Below are 16,484 nucleotides of genomic sequence, written 5' to 3'. Positions count from 1 at the left end.
TTGTACATGTTTATGGGGTACAGTGTGGTATTTCAGTGTAAATATATGGTATATAATGATCTGATCAGGTTAATTAAGATATCCGTCACCTGAAACATACTCATCATTTGTGTTGGGAACATCCAGAATCTCCTCTACTAGCTATTGTGAGGCACATAATTAATTACTTTTCCATTGGTTACCTCACGGTGTGGCAGAACATTTGACATTGCTCTTCACAGTGAACTGTGCTCTGTACCCGTCCACCATCCTCCCTCCACTCCCCCCTCCCCTTTCCAACCTCTGGTAAACTCTGTTCTATTTGCCTACCTCTGTGAGATCAACTTTTTAGGATTTCATACGTAAATGGGAACATGCAGTAGTTTTCCTCCTGCGATTGATTTGTTTAACTAATACAGTGTCCTCCCTGGGGCCGGCACTGTGATGTAGTGGGCTAACCCTCCCCATGTGGTGCTGGCATGCCAAATGGGTGCTGGTTCATGCCCCAGCTGTTGTTCTTCCAATCCAGCTCTCTGCTGCAAAAGCAGTGGAGAATGGCCCAAGTGTTTGGACTCCTGCACCCACCTGGGAGACATGAAAGAGGCTTCTGTCTCCTGGCTTTAGATCGGCTCAGCTCTGGCCTTTGTACCCATTTAGGGAGTGAACCAGTGTATGGGAGACCTTTGTCTGTTTCCCTCTGTCTGTAACTCAACTTCTCAAATAAATAAAATCCTTCTCCCTCCGAAAAAAACCATACACAAACAGAAGAACCCACAATACCTTCCAGGCTCATGGATGTTGCTGCAGATGACATGGCTATGTTCTTTTTTATGGCTGAGTATTATTCCATTATGCATATGTAACCAGGTGTTCTTTATCAATTCATCTACCAGTAGAGTGTCTAGGTTGACTCCATACCTTGGCTTTCATGAACAGTGCTGCAGTAAACGTGGCGTGCAACTATGTTGTCCACATTTGGTTTCCTTTCCTTTGGATGTATACGCACAGACAGATTGCTGGATCATATGGCAGTTCTATTTCTGGTGTTTTGGGAAACACCACAGTGTTTGCCACAAGGGCTGCATTGATTGACATTCTTGTCCAGAGTGTGTGAGAATTCCCCTTTCTCCATGTCCTTGAATTTGTTCATTGTGTTTTTTTCTGGTCAGACCTGGGAGAGAGAATCTTTGATTGAGGTTTTGAGTTTCAAGTCCCTGATGATTAATATGATTGAGCATTATTTCATGTAGTTTTTGGCCATTTGTATATCTTCTTCTGACATGTATCTACTCAGATAATTAGCTCATTTTTAATTGCATTTTTGTGGGGGGACTTTTGGGTTGAGTTCCTTAATCTCATCAGGGGAACAACTTGCAAATACTTTCTCTTATTCTTTGAAGAATGTCATTGGTATTGTGAGAGGAATTGCATTGTGTCTATAGTAGTTGGACATTTAAAAGTTCTAGTTCTTCAAATGCATGACCATGGGATGACTTTGCACTTTTTAGTCATCTCTTCAATTTCTGTCAACTCCTTGTTCTACCACTGGGTTGCCCTCTTGATCTCTTTTCATCTGATTTGTTCCTAGGGTATTGAAATGCTATTGGTTTTTGTAAGTTGATCCTGTATCCTACACTTTTATTGAATTCTTTTAACTCTTTGATGAAGTTTTAAATTTTCCTATATATAAGATCATATAGATTGCAAGTAAGGACTATTTGACTTTGTTGTTTCCAAACTGATGCTGTGATTTTTTGCTCTTGCTAAATTGTGCTGGGTAGCACTCCCAGTTGTGTGTTGAGGAGAGTGGTAAAAGGGATCCATTGATTGGACAGGAACATGGTGTTTGATTTCCATGCATTTGGCTGATATCTACAATTCCTCTGGTTGATTACTAATATTTTATTCCATTATGGCCTGTGAAAAGGTGATTTTGATTTTTTAAAATGAGTTGAGGCTTGTTTTGTGGGCGAATGTAGGGTCTCTTCTGGAGAATGTTCCACGTGCTGAGGGGAAGAATGCATATTCTGCAGTGCTCCACAAATGTTAAGTCCATTTGGTGTGTAGTGCTTCTTAAGTCTAGTGCTTCTTTGCTGGTTGTCTGTCTAGATGATCTGTCCATTGACAGGTGGGATGTGGAAGTCCCCAGCTCCTATTGTTGTGGGGTCTCTACCTCCCTTTAGAACCAATATTGTTTGTATTCCATGCTTAGGTGGTGTTGTTTTCAGGTGCATGTATGTATTTCCAGTTGTTAGATGCTCTTTCTGACAGATTCTTTTATCCTGATGTAATGTGTGTCTGAAATGGGTTTCTTCCAGGCAGTATCTTGAGTGTTGGTCTTTATCCACTCAGCCAGTCTTTATCCTTTAAGTGGGGAATTTAACCAATTTACATTCAAAGTTGTTATTAACAGATAACAACCTATGTCTACCTTGACACTTTTTTTAGGGACAAGTATTTTCATTTATCTTGAGTATGAGCTAGGTGCTGAGTCCGACAGTAACTCTTCATATCTCCATTTGGACAACTGCTTGATCTTTACAGTGGCTGCACCATTTCACATTCTCAGCATCAATGGGTGAGGTCTGTTTGTCCATATCCTTTACAACTCTGGTTCCTCCCCATTGTTTAAACTCCTGCCACTCAAGTGGGGGAGAGTTGGTGTCACATTGTGGCTTCCATTTGCTTTTCTCTGGGGCCTGAAGATGTTGGGCAACTTTTACTGCGCTCATCTTAGAAGAAATGCATATTCAAATATTTGACGCATGGTGGTTTGGGTTGTTCATTTTCATATTGTTCAATTGTAAGTGTTCCTTATATTTGTGGACAAAGGTTCTTATCAGATACATGCTTTTAAAATATTTTGTCTGAATCTGTGTGATCTTTTTTTCACTTTGATAATGTGTTTCTTGAATCAGAAGTGTTTGCGATTTGGAGAAATTACTGATTATCTTTTTATTATGTATCATAGTTGTGATAATGTATCAAAAATCTGCGGGTCACTCAAAATTGTCAAGATTTTGTAAGTTTTCTTCTAAGTGATTTATATTTTTGACTTTTAACATTTATGCTTAGATGCTTTATTTTGAGTTATGTTTAAGAGTGGATGAGGTGAACATGTAAATGAGAGGCCTGGAAGCTCATTTTCTGCTGGGCCATTAGGTATTTAGAGCATCATTTGCTGTGTTTGTAAGTCTGCCCAGGATGCTCCCTTCTCTGGGCCTTCTCATGTCTCCTGCGCAGATGCGCAAGTCTTCACGCCTGATCAGGGGTGAGTAGACAGAAAGGACCTTCTCTTTGTTTACTGATGTAGCCCAGGCCCCCATGTGCACAACAACCTCTACATCACCACGGAAATACAGAAGACCTTCCAGGTCCAGATGTCGGTCTTCCTGGTTCTGCTCTGTGAACTTGAGTCTGGCGCACTGGGGAGAGGGAAATCCTGGGTGACAGAGCTCTTGCTGGTGCACACATGTCTGTTGGACCCATTTCAGTCCACCTGTAGGCAGGGCAGCTGGTCCCCAGAGGTCAACAGTGTCCCTCAGTTCATCGGTATCACTGTGTTCTACCTGTGGGCTCTCAGGGACTGCGAGGTTCTTCATCTGTAAGCCAGAACCACACGGCAGTGGAAGATTATGAAAGCCTGGGGTGCACTTCCCTATGGAAACACAGCCTGTTCCAGAGGAACATGGTCACTATCCTTGGGACATCCTCTGTGTCTCCATCTTCTCAGCCAAGACCACCCATGTCTCCTGCACACCAGGCAGTCTGGGTTACATGGGGTCCTGGACAAGGCCCCTCAGTCTCCTGTGCAGTAGGCAAATCCTTATTCTACTTTAGGTACCAGTGACCCATTTTTGAGCACAGGGCCAGAGCCTGTGATTGCTTCTGTGTGTGTATGATGCTGGACCTGATCGTGTGCCCTCAGTTAAGAATCACCCAATGCCTGTGCACACTTCATACTGGAGCTGTGAGCTCCCAGTGTGTGCAGGGAGGTGCACAACATCGCATTACATGACGCGGTGATGGCTGTGGCAGAGCTGCCTTCCCATTCCACAGATGAGGACACTGAGGCTGTGGGGACAGCACCCCCGGCAGGTGCGTTCTGTGACCTCAGAGTCTGCGTCCCTGAGCATGAGGAAGCGCTGCCCCAGCCATGCCAGCGTCTCCCTGTTCCTTGCTTCCCTTGGCCTTCCCAGCATGTGGTGCTCTTTGTCCAAACGGGGAATGTTGGCTCTGCCCCTGGGGAGGTGCCCGTGTCCTCTGCAGAGGATGCAGGTCCCGGGCATTGGAGCCATGGTGCAGGGAGAGTGGGGTGGGGAGGGCACGGCCTGGGGAGCTGGCAGGGTGCAAATTGTACATTCCACAGTGGGTAACAACTTACATTTTATTGAGGTTCAGGGACAATAAGGTGGAGAAAAGGAAGAGAGTGGGGAGGAGTAAAGAGAAATACAGGACGACGGGGGCGGGGAAGGCCAGGTGTGGCACTGGGGCTGCAGCAGAAGGGACTTGCGGAGCTGGGGCTGAGGCCGGGGCCAGTGCTGCGTCTGGTGCCCCTGCAGCGTCCTCGGCTTCAGCTGCTGCGTACAGTCCTGGCTCCAGGCCCTCCATCCCCAGAGCCTCTTCTCTCAGGGCCTCCCCTGAGCCCTGCTCGGCCCCCGGGGACACAGCTGTCCCCCGCGCATCCTTGTGGTGGCGCTGATCGATGGAGGACCAGCACTGCTCCAGCGGGGGTGTTGTTGGGAGATCAGGGCTCTGTGCCGCCCCAGCCGTGAGGTCAGGTGCCAGGCCCGGCCCTGACCCTGGGTCACGACTGACACAGGCGAAGTCAACGGGCCCTACTTCCTCCGCTGTGAGATGGGCATTTGCAGAGCCCCTGGGCTCTATCTGGGCTCTGACCAACAGTGTGTGACTGAGGGGGACGTCCAGTGGTTTCTGTGTGCCGGGGAACGCCCGGTACGGGGGCTTCGGAGCTGTGGGCTCGTTTGACCACTCCCCCACCACACACAGGTCATCAGTGAAAGGGGCCTGACACACGTCCTGCCTGCTGGCGATCCGCAGCCTTCTGTGCATTGCCAGGCGCGAGGCTGACCTGTCCTGGCCCTGGGAGACAAGAGCAGAGAATGGCAGGTAAGAGGCAGTCCCTGGATCCCTCCGCGGCCAGGAGCTCTGGGCCTCAGGCTGCCTCCACCTAGGACTTCCAGCCTCCCTCCTCTGAGAGGGAAGTGGCCCCTTGCCCCCCACACCCACACCCACACCCACCCCCAGGGGCCTATGGGCTTCGGGTGGGTTCCCAGTGGTGTCCTGGCCCGCAGAGACCTGTCCTGCTTCCAGACTCACCATGGCCGTTTTCTGTTGGAAGCACCAGGAGCGTCGGGGGTGAGGGCTGGCCCAGCGTCCCCACCACTGGGCGAGGCACCCACCGCAGGGTTTCTTGGGGGCTGGGCTTGGGCATCGCGGGATACAACTCAGGAACATCTTCCTGCGAGACTCTATCCAGGTGAGCTGGTTCAGACTCAACTCTGGAATGTTGGGGTTGTTGCCGGGCCCCCCAGGTCTCCAGGTGAGGTCACTTCCTGTGGCTCCTCAACTGAGCCCCCTCCTCTCACACAAGATGGCTGCCGAGTCCCAGCGGGCGCTGCCTGCTGCACTTCTAAGCCATGCCCTGTGCACACTGCCCCCCGTCGCACCAACAGGGGGAAGCCTCCGCCTGCCACAGCAGATGTGGGTCCAGCCTTTGTCACAGCTGGGCTAGACCTGTTCCCCCCTGCTTGAGGGCTTCTCACCCTGCATGGTCATTGTCCCTGTCAAGACGCCCCAGCCTCCCGTGTGGTCCCTGGGGATCGTGTCCCAGTGAAGCTGGCGCCCTCAGCTGCCCAGCTGTGGACCCTGAGGAGCAAGAGCTCCCATCACACCCTGAGACCGACCGGGAGCCGCTCCCTGTGCATTGGGAGCCCTGTCCCAGCCCCTGAAGTGTGGCTCCTCCCAGCCACAGGCACCTGGAGGGTGGTTCTTCTCTCTCAAAGCCCAAAACGAGGCTGCGACCACCCAGACTCAGTTGCCCCGTGTGCACCTGGGGCTGTCTGCTCTAGGGAGCTGATGGTCAGTGGAGAACTGAGTGCTCCTAGCTCTGGCCTGCACCCCGGAGGAGTCGTGGGGTGGTCCTTTGGGTCCTGCAGGATCTGGGGCTTTAGCAGTGCACAGTGGTTCTTGAAGCTCATTCAGACTCCCAGGGGAGTTGGTTGGGCTCAGGGCCGGCTCTCTGAGGACCAGGGTGATGACTGCCGTGGCCCTGCACTTGCTGATTGTTCCCCAGGGCTGGTAGGGATCGTGCCAGGCATCTCTGGGGTCTGGGCCTGCCATGAGCCTGAGGGAGGTCAGTGTGAGGAGCCAGACGGGATAGGTGGCATGTGTGAGAGTGTTTCCATCCAGCGTCCTGAGGAGACCCTAGACACTGGGGCTGTTCCGTGTTGGGTTTGGACAGGGGCGTGGGGAGAGATCAGGAGTGGTGTTGGGCGTGGTTCAGTGAGGAATGTCTGGGGAGTAGATGGCCGTGGTGGGGACACATAGTGTGCGTGTCCTTCCTGTTAGCTAATGGCTAGTTCCCTGTTGTGGGAATGTCCTTCCCTGAAAGATGAGGGACAGGCTCATGTGCCGGGGTTGGTGCTGACGGTGGCAGCACTGGCGATGTCGAGTGGTTTAGATGGCAGTGGCCCGTGGCCCTTCCCTGTGGGGAGCTCTCCTGTCCCCCAACCAGAGCCTGAAAAGATGCTATTTGGGTGTACTCTCGGTAGTAAAGACCTCCTGTGAAAAGTTTCTGGGAGGAGTTAAGCTGCTGCTGTGCTTTGAATACTCTTTTCCTTCTTTCTCTGAGAAGTAGAGTGAGACACAGAGAGGGAGAGACAGAGAGGTCTTCCATGTGCTGGTTCAATCCGCTACTGGCCACAGTGTCCTCAAATGGGCTAATCGGAGGCCAGGAGCTGAGAGCGTCTACAGGTCTCCGGCGGCATGGGTGCAGGGGTCCAAGGACTTGGGCCATCTTCATTGCTTTCGCAGGCCATCACCAGGGAGCTGGATGGAAGTGGAGCAGCCAGCACACAAGCCAGTGCCCATATGGGATGCTGGCGCCGCAGGTGGAGGCTTAACCTACTGCTCTACACTGCCGACCCAGGAGTGCAGCCACTTTCATCTAAGTTTGGGCTCAGGGTTTTTTGTTGTTGTTGTTAAGATTGATTTATTTACTTCACTGGCAGAGTGACAGGAGAGAAAGAGGCAAGAGAGACAGAGAGAGAGGGAGAGAGAGAGGGAGAAAGAGAGACAGAGAGATCCTTGATCCAATGGGTCACTCCCCAAAGGGCCACAACAGCCGGTGCTGAGCTGATCCAAAGCCAGGAGCCAGGAGCTTCTTCTGGGTCTACCACGTGGATAAGGGGGCCAAGTCCATGGCCCATGTTCCACTGCCTTCTCGTGTCTTAGCAGAGAGCTGCATTGGAAGTGGAGCAGCTGGGACTCCAACCGGTGCCCATATGGTATCTCCATGTCATAGGCAGATGTTCAACCTACTATGCCACAGCGCCGCCCCAGGATGTTGTCTTGTCCCTTCCCTTCCCTTCCCTTCCCTTCCCTTCCCTTCCCTTCCCTTCCCTTCCCTTCCCTTCCCTTCCCTTCCCTTCCCTTCCCTTCCCTTCCCTTCCCTTGCCCTCCCCTCTCTCTTCTCTTCTCTTCTCTTCTCTTCTCTTCTCTTCTCTTCTCTTCTCTTCTCTTCTCTTCTCTTCTCTTCTCTTCTCTTCTCTTCTTCTTTTCAGTTGTTGACTTGAAAGGCAGAGTTGGAGGAAGGGACAGGGAGAGAGATCCAGAAGGATGACCCTGAATTGCTGATTTAATCTCCCAGAAGCCCATGCTGGCTGAGGCTGAGTCAGGCTGAAGCCAGGAGCCTGGAACACCTTCTGGGCCTGGCACACAGGTGGCAGGGCCGGGGGCACTTGGGTCAACTTGTGCTGCTCTGCCAGGTGTGTGAGCAGGGAGCTGGAATGAAAGCAGGGCTCCAGGAGCAGAACCGGGGTTCTGATGTGGGATGCCAGCCCTGCAGGTGGGGCTTTAGCCTGTGGGCCACAGCGCCAGCCCCATGGGCCTAGGTGGCGGAAAACCTTCCAGGGGTTCCTGTGAAAGGATGTTCTGCCTCTCAGGACCCCTGAATCAGAGAAGGGGGAATCCATGTTGTAACAGGTGCCCGAGTCTACCTTCCCGACCTCCATCAGAGCTCAGGATCCCTGTTGGAGGTGGCTTTTTCATGCTGTAGGTGGAATTGAGCTGTCCTGAGGGCACGTGCAGGTAGGGAGGTGACACTCAGAAGGAGAGGATGTGCAGGACTCGGGCGATGGGGAAAAGCAGGCAGAAACAAGGAATGATGGGAACGAGCCAGGCTGGTACTGGAGAAGCCTGTCCTGTGTCATGGTTGGCATGTGACACTGGGAAGGTCTTGCGGGCATTTAGAAGTGCGGGGCGGGTGAATACAGCAGAACATGAAGCCTGAGAGTGCAGATGACCCGGAGGGGAGGGGCCTGAGCGGGTCTCCTAGTCAGCATGTGGGGCAGTAGCTGGGCACAGGGCAAGAATGCTCAGGATGAGAGATGACTCTGAACTTTCGGAAAGCACTTTTGCATGCTGACCCAGGAGTACATGAATGTACCTGGGAAAAGCAACGCTGTCAACCTAGGCTTAGCACACCCAGGACGTACAGAGTGGGACGGGAAGCTAGCCGTGTGCTGTCACGTCCTGTGTGGCAGGTCGTTGGCAGGAAGAGCCTCCTGCATTCCCGAAAGCCCCAAGGGTGGTCGTGATCTGGCCTTGGGCTGTGGGCCTGCAAGGAGCCTGACCTCATGTCCTCTGCTGGTTCTGAATGTTGATGTCTCAGCTCAGCGCCCTGCCATGGGCCCCCTCCCTGCGGCAGGCCAGTGTGGGGAGCACAGATCTCTGGTCTTCTCCATGCCAGAGCTGTGCAATGGAACGCCCAGGGACGCTGCTGTCACGTGCACCTAAGACCATCACTAACTGCAGGTGGACTGCGCCTGGGTTCCACTGGACAGGTGTGCAGGGCGGAGCATGGTGGTGATCCTTGACATGTTGCAGAAGGACTGTGGGGGGACAGTGATGTCACTGGGTGTGATGCAGGCCATTCCCAGGAACACACACAGGTCAGCCCCCCAGGGCCCCGGCTTCCTCCTCCACAGGCACCCCTCAGCCCTAGTAGAACATCTGAGGCATTCGATCAGAAAATCTTCAGGGTGTGATCTGTTGGAGAAAGTCATAGCGTTCCTGACCCCTGTGCTCCCTGCTGTGCTGCCCTCTTGCTGGCCCACACGCCCATAGGGTCCCAGAGTCCGGGCTCACGTGGGGAGGGGAGTCCTCTTCTGGGATCGGCACAGCCCTGACCTGGGCGGGGCCTCCCTCTCAGGGGGTTCCTCATCTGCCAATGGGAGTGAAGCCAGTGTCACCCCATGGCTGAGACAAGGTGCCTGGTGGACGTGGCCAGGGACCCGGAAATCCCAGGAGCTCGGGGAAGGAGCAGCCCCCGTCCTTGGGGACATGCTCTGTGTCTCCATCTTCCCAGCCGAGACCCACCCATGTGGCCTGCACAGCGGGCAGTCTGGGTCACGTGGGGTCCTGGACAAGGCCCCCCTGTCTCCTGTGCAGTGAGCACATCCCTGCTGTGATCCGTCTGTCAGTGACCCGTTGTTGAGCACAGGGCCAGAGCCTGTGACAGGTGTTGTTTGTGTGTGTCCCTGGACGGATTGTGTTCCCTCCGTGGAAGCCCCCAACCCACTCCCTGTGCACCCCTCATCCTGGAAGCTGGGGGCTCCCATTGTGTGCAGGGAGGTGCAGAGCATCGCATTCCCTGATGCGGTGATGGCTGTGGCAGGGCTGCCTTCCCATTGCACAGATGAGGACACTGAGGCTGCGGGGACAGCACCCCCGGCAGGTCCGTTCTGTGACCTCAGAGTCTGCGTCCCTGAGCATGAGGAGGCGCTGCCCCAGCCATGCCAGCGTCTCCCTGTTCCTTGCTTCCCTTGGCCTTCCCAGCATGTGGTGCTCTTTGTCCAAACGGGGAACGTTGGCTCTGGCCCTGGGGAGGTGCCCGTGTCCTCTGCAGAGGATGCAGGTCCCGGGCATTGGAGCCATGGTGCAGGGAGAGTGGGGTGGGGAGGGCACGGCCTGGGGAGCTGGCACGGTGCAAATTGTACATTCCACAGTGGGTAACAACTTACATTTTATTGAGGTTCAGGGACAATAAGGTGGAGAAAAGGAAGAGAGTGGGGAGGAGTAAAGAGAAATACAGGACGACGGGGGCGGGGAAGGCCAGGTGTGGCACTGGGGCTGCAGCAGAAGGGACTTGCGGAGCTGGGGCTGAGGCCGGGGCCAGTGCTGCGTCTGGTGCCCCTGCAGCGTCCTCGGCTTCAGCTGCTGCGTACAGTCCTGGCTCCAGACACTCCATCCCCAGAGCCTCTTCTCTCAGGGCCTCCCCTGAGCCCTGCTCGTTCCCCGGGGACACAGCTGTCCCCCGCGCATCCTTGTGGTGGCGCTGATCGATGGAGGACCAGCACTGCTCCAGCGGGGGTGTTGTTGGGAGATCAGGGCTCTGTGCCGCCCCAGCCGTGAGGTCAGGTGCCAGGCCCGGCCCTGACCCTGGGTCACGACTGACACAGGCGAAGTCAACGGGCCCTACTTCCTCCGCTGTGAGATGGGCATTTGCGGAGCCCCTGGGCTCTATCTGGGCTCTGACCAACAGTGTGTGACTGAGGGGGACGTCCAGTGGTTTCTGTGTGCCGGGGAACGCCCGGTACGGGGGCTTCGGAGCTGTGGGCTCGTTTGACCACTCCCCCACCACACACAGGTCATCAGTGAAAGGGGCCTGACACACGTCCTGCCTGCTGGCGATCCGCAGCCTTCTGTGCATTGCCAGGCGCGAGGCTGACCTGTCCTGGCCCTGGGAGACAAGAGCAGAGAATGGCAGGTAAGAGGCAGTCCCTGGATCCCTCCGCAGCCAGGAGCTCTGGGCCTCAGGCTGCCTCCACCTAGGACTTCCAGCCTCCCTCCTCTGAGAGGGAAGTGGCCCCTTGCCCCCCACACCCACACCCACACCCACACCCAGCCCCAGCGGCCTATGGGCTTCGGGTGGGTTCCCAGTGGTGTCCTGGTCTGCAGAGACCTGTCCTGCTTCCAGACTCACCATGACCTTTTTCTGTTGGAAGCACCAGGAGCGTCGGGGGTGAGGGCTGGCCCAGCGTCCCCACCACTGGGCGAGGCACCCACCGCAGGGTTTCTTGGGGGCTGGGCTTGGGCATCGCGGGATACAACTCAGGAACATCTTCCTGCGAGACTCTATCCAGGTGAGCTGGTTCAGACTCAACTCTGGAATGTTGGGGTTGTTGCCGGGCCCCCCAGGTCTCCAGGTGAGGTCACTTCCTGTGGCTCCTCAACTGAGCCCCCTCCTCTCACACAAGATGGCTGCCGAGTCCCAGCGGGTGCTGCCTGCTGCACTTCTAAGCCATGCCCTGTGCACACTGCCCCCCGTCGTACCAACAGGGGGAAGCCTCCGCCTGCCACAGCAGGTGTGGGTCCAGCCTTTGTCACAGCTGGGCTAGACCTGTTCCCCCCTGCTTGAGGGCTTCTCACCCTGCATGGTCATTGTCCCTGTCAAGACGCCCCAGCCTCCCGTGTGGTCCCTGGGGATCGTGTCCCAGTGAAGCTGGCGCCCTCAGCTGCCCAGCTGTGGACCCTGAGGAGCAAGAGCTCCCATCACACCCTGAGACCGACCGGGAGCCGCTCCCTGTGCATTGGGAGCCCTGTCCCAGCCCCTGAAGTGTGGCTCCTCCCAGCCACAGGCACCTGGAGGGTGGTTCTTCTCTCTCAAAGCCCAAAACGAGGCTGCGACCACCCAGACTCAGTTGCCCCGTGTGCACCTGGGGCTGTCTGCTCTAGGGAGCTGATGGTCAGTGGAGAACTGAGTGCTCCTAGCTCTGGCCTGCACCCCGGAGGAGTCGTGGGGTGGTCCTTTGGGTCCTGCAGGATCTGGGGCTTTAGCAGTGCACAGTGGTTCTTGAAGCTCATTCAGACTCCCAGGGGAGTTGGTTGGGCTCAGGGCCGGCTCTCTGAGGACCAGGGTGATGACTACCGTGGCCCTGCACTTGCTGATTGTTCCCCAGGGCTGGTAGGGATCGTGCCAGGCATCTCTGGGGTCTGGGCCTGCCATGAGCCTGAGGGAGGTCAGTGTGAGGAGCCAGGCGGGATAGGTGGCATGTGTGAGAGAGTGTTTCCATCCAGCGTCCTGAGGAGACCCTAGACACCGGGGCTGTTCCGTGTTGGGTTTGGACAGGGGCGTGGGGAGAGATCAGGAGTGGTGTTGGGCGTGGTTCAGTGAGGAATGTCTGGGGAGTAGATGGCCGTGGTGGGGACACATAGTGTGCGTGTCCTTCCTGTTAGCTAATGGCTAGTTCCCTGTTGTGGGAATGTCCTTCCCTGAAAGATGAGGGACAGGCTCATGTGCCGGGGTTGGTGCTGACGGTGGCAGCACTGGCGATGTCGAGTGGTTTAGATGGCAGTGGCCCGTGGCCCTTCCCTGTGGGGAGCTCTCCTGTCCCCCAACCAGAGCCTGAAAAGATGCTATTTGGGTGTACTCTCGATAGTAAAGACCTCCTGTGAAAAGTTTCTGGGAGGAGTTAAGCTGCTGCTGTGCTTTGAATACTCTTTTCCTTCTTTCTCTGAGAAGTAGAGTGAGACACAGAGAGGGAGAGACAGAGAGGTCTTCCATGTGCTGGTTCAATCCGCTACTGGCCACAGTGTCCTCAAATGGGCTAATCGGAGGCCAGGAGCTGAGAGCGTCTACAGGTCTCCGGCGGCATGGGTGCAGGGGTCCAAGGACTTGGGCCATCTTCATTGCTTTCGCAGGCCATCACCAGGGAGCTGGATGGAAGTGGAGCAGCCAGCACACAAGCCAGTGCCCATATGGGATGCTGGCGCCGCAGGTGGAGGCTTAACCTACTGCTCTACACTGCCGACCCAGGAGTGCAGCCACTTTCATCTAAGTTTGGGCTCAGGGTTTTTTGTTGTTGTTGTTAAGATTGATTTATTTACTTCACTGGCAGAGTGACAGGAGAGAAAGAGGCAAGAGAGACAGAGAGAGAGAGGGAGAGAGAGAGGGAGAAAGAGAGACAGAGAGGTCTTTGATCCAATGGGTCACTCCCCAAAGGGCCACAACAGCCGGTGCTGAGCTGATCCAAAGCCAGGAGCCAGGAGCTTCTTCTGGGTCTACCACATGGATAAGGGGGCCAAGTCCATGGCCCATGTTCCACTGCCTTCTCGTGTCTTAGCAGAGAGCTGCATTGGAAGTGGAGCAGCTGGGACTCCAACCGGTGCCCATATGGTATCTCGATGTCATAGGCAGATGTTCAACCTACTATGCCACAGCGCCGCCCCAGGATGTTGTCTTGTCCCTTCCCTTCCCTTCCCTTCCCTTCCCTTCCCTTCCCTTCCCTTCCCTTCCCTTCCCTTCCCTTCCCTTCCCTTCCCTTCCCTTCCCTTCCCTTCCCTTCCCTTCCCTTCCCTTCCCCTCCCCTCTCTCTTCCCTTCCCTTCCCTTCCCTTCCCTTCCCCTCCCCCTTCTCTTCTCTTCTCTTCTCTTCTCTTCTCTTCTCTTCTCTTCTCTTCTCTTCTCTTCTCTTCTCTTCTCTTCTTCTTTTCAGTTGTTGACTTGAAAGGCAGAGTTGGAGGAAGGGACAGGGAGAGAGATCCAGAAGGATGACTCTGAATTGCTGATTTAATCTCCCAGAAGCCCATGCTGGCTGAGGCTGAGTCAGGCTGAAGCCAGGAGCCTGGAACACCTTCTGGGCCTGGCACACAGGTGGCAGGGCCGGGGGCACTTGGGTCAACTTGTGCTGCTCTGCCAGGTGTGTGAGCAGGGAGCTGGAATGAAAGCAGGGCTCCAGGAGCAGAACCGGGGTTCTGATGTGGGATGCCAGCCCTGCAGGTGGGGCTTTAGCCTGTGGGCCACAGCGCCAGCCCCATGGGCCTAGGTGGCGGAAAATCTTCCAGGGGTTCCTGTGAAAGGATGTTCTGCCTCTCAGGACCCCTGAATCAGAGAAGGGGGAATCCACGTTGTAACAGGTGCCCGAGTCTACCTTCCCGACCTCCATCAGAGCTCAGGATCCCTGTTGGAGGTGGCTTTTTCATGCTGTAGGTGGAATTGAGCTGTCCTGAGGGTACGTGCAGGTAGGGAGGTGACACTCAGAAGGAGAGGATGTGCAGGACTCGGGCGATGGGGAAAAGCAGGCAGAAACAAGGAATGATGGGAACGAGCCAGGCTGGTACTGGAGAAGCCTGTCCTGTGTCATGGTTGGCATGTGACACTGGGAAGGTCTTGCGGGCATTTAGAAGTGCGGGGCGGGTGAATACAGCAGAACATGAAGCCTGAGAGTGCAGATGACCCGGAGGGGAGGGGCCTGAGCGGGTCTCCTAGTCAGCATGTGGGGCAGTAGGTGGGCACAGGGCAAGAATGCTCAGGATGAGAGATGACTCTGAACTTTCGGAAAGCACTTTTGCATGCTGACCCAGGAGCACATGAATGTACCTGGGAAAAGCGACGCTGTCAACCTAGGCTTAGCACACCCAGGACGTACAGAGTGGGACGGGAAGCTAGCCGTGTGCTGTCACGTCCTGTGTGGCAGGTCGTTGGCAGGAAGAGCCTCCTGCATTCCCGAAAGCCCCAAGGGTGGTCGTGATCTGGCCTTGGGCTGTGGGCCTGCAAGGAGCCTGACCTCATGTCCTCTGCTGGTTCTGAATGTTGATGTCTCAGCTCAGCGCCCTGCCATGGGCCCCCTCCCTGCGGCAGGCCAGTGTGGGGAGCACAGATCTCTGGTCTTCTCCATGCCAGAGCTGTGCAATGGAACGCCCAGGGACGCTGCTGTCACGTGCACCTAAGACCATCACTAACTGCAGGTGGACTGCGCCTGGGTTCCACTGGACAGGTGTGCAGGGCGGAGCATGGTGGTGATCCTTGACATGTTGCAGAAGGACTGTGGGGGGACAGTGATGTCACTGGGTGTGATGCAGGCCATTCCCAGGAACACACACAGGTCAGCCCCCCAGGGCCCCGGCTTCCTCCTCCACAGGCACCCCTCAGCCCTAGTAGAACATCTGAGGCATTCGATCAGAAAATCTTCAGGGTGTGATCTGTTGGAGAAAGTCATAGCGTTCCTGACCCCTGTGCTCCCTGCTGTGCTGCCCTCTTGCTGGCCCCCACGCCCATAGGGTCCCAGAGTCCGGGCTCCCGTGGGGAGGGGAGTCCTCTTCTGGGATCGGCACAGCCCTGACCTGGGCGGGGCCTCCCTCTCAGGGGGTTCCTCATCTGCCAATGGGAGTGAAGCCAGTGTCACCCCATGGCTGAGACAAGGTGCCTGGTGGACGTGGCCAGGGGCCCGGAAATCCCAGGAGCTCGGGGAAGGAGCAGCCCCCGTCCTTGGGGACATGCTCTGTGTCTCCATCTTCCCAGCCGAGACCCACCCATGTGGCCTGCACAGCGGGCAGTCTGGGTCACGTGGGGTCCTGGACAAGGCCCCCCTGTCTCCTGTGCAGTGAGCACATCCCTGCTGTGATCCGTCTGTCAGTGACCCGTTGTTGAGCACAGGGCCAGAGCCTGTGACAGGTGTTGTTTGTGTGTGTCCCTGGACGGATTGTGTTCCCTCCGTGGAAGCCCCCAACCCACTCCCTGTGCACCCCTCATCCTGGAAGCTGGGGGCTCCCATTGTGTGCAGGGAGGTGCAGAGCATCGCATTCCCTGATGCGGTGATGGCTGTGGCAGGGCTGCCTTCCCATTGCACAGATGAGGACACTGAGGCTGCGGGGACAGCACCCCCGGCAGGTGCGTTCTGTGACCTCAGAGTCTGCGTCCCTGAGCATGAGGAGGCGCTGCCCCAGCCATGCCAGCGTCTCCCTGTTCCTTGCTTCCCTTGGCCTTCCCAGCGTGTGGTGCTCTTTGTCCAAACGGGGAACGTTGGCTCTGCCCCTGGGGAGGTGCCCGTGTCCTCTGCAGAGGATGCAGGTCCCGGGCATTGGAGCCATGGTGCAGGGAGAGTGGGGTGGGGAGGGCACGGCCTGGGGAGCTGGCAGGGTGCAAATTGTACATTCCACAGTGGGTAACAACTTACATTTTATTGAGGTTCAGGGACAATAAGGTGGAGAAAAGGAAGAGAGTGGGGAGGAGTAAAGAGAAATACAGGACGACGGGGGCGGGGAAGGCCAGGTGTGGCACTGGGGCTGCAGCAGAAGGGACTTGCGGAGCTGGGGCTGAGGCCGGGGCCAGTGCTGCGTCTGGTGCCCCTGCAGCGTCCTCGGCTTCAGCTGCTGCGTACAGTCCTGGCTCCAGGCCCTCCATCCCCAGAGCCTCTTCTCTCAGGGCCTCCCCTGAGCCCTGCTCGGCCCCCAGGGACACAGCTGTCCCCCACACATCCTTGT

Source organism: Oryctolagus cuniculus, chromosome 16 (genome assembly GCF_051225735.1).
Source record: "Oryctolagus cuniculus isolate XC-2025 breed Fujian yellow rabbit chromosome 16, ASM5122573v1, whole genome shotgun sequence".
NCBI lineage: Eukaryota > Metazoa > Chordata > Mammalia > Lagomorpha > Leporidae > Oryctolagus > Oryctolagus cuniculus.
Note: the sequence above shows the minus strand (reverse complement) of the source record.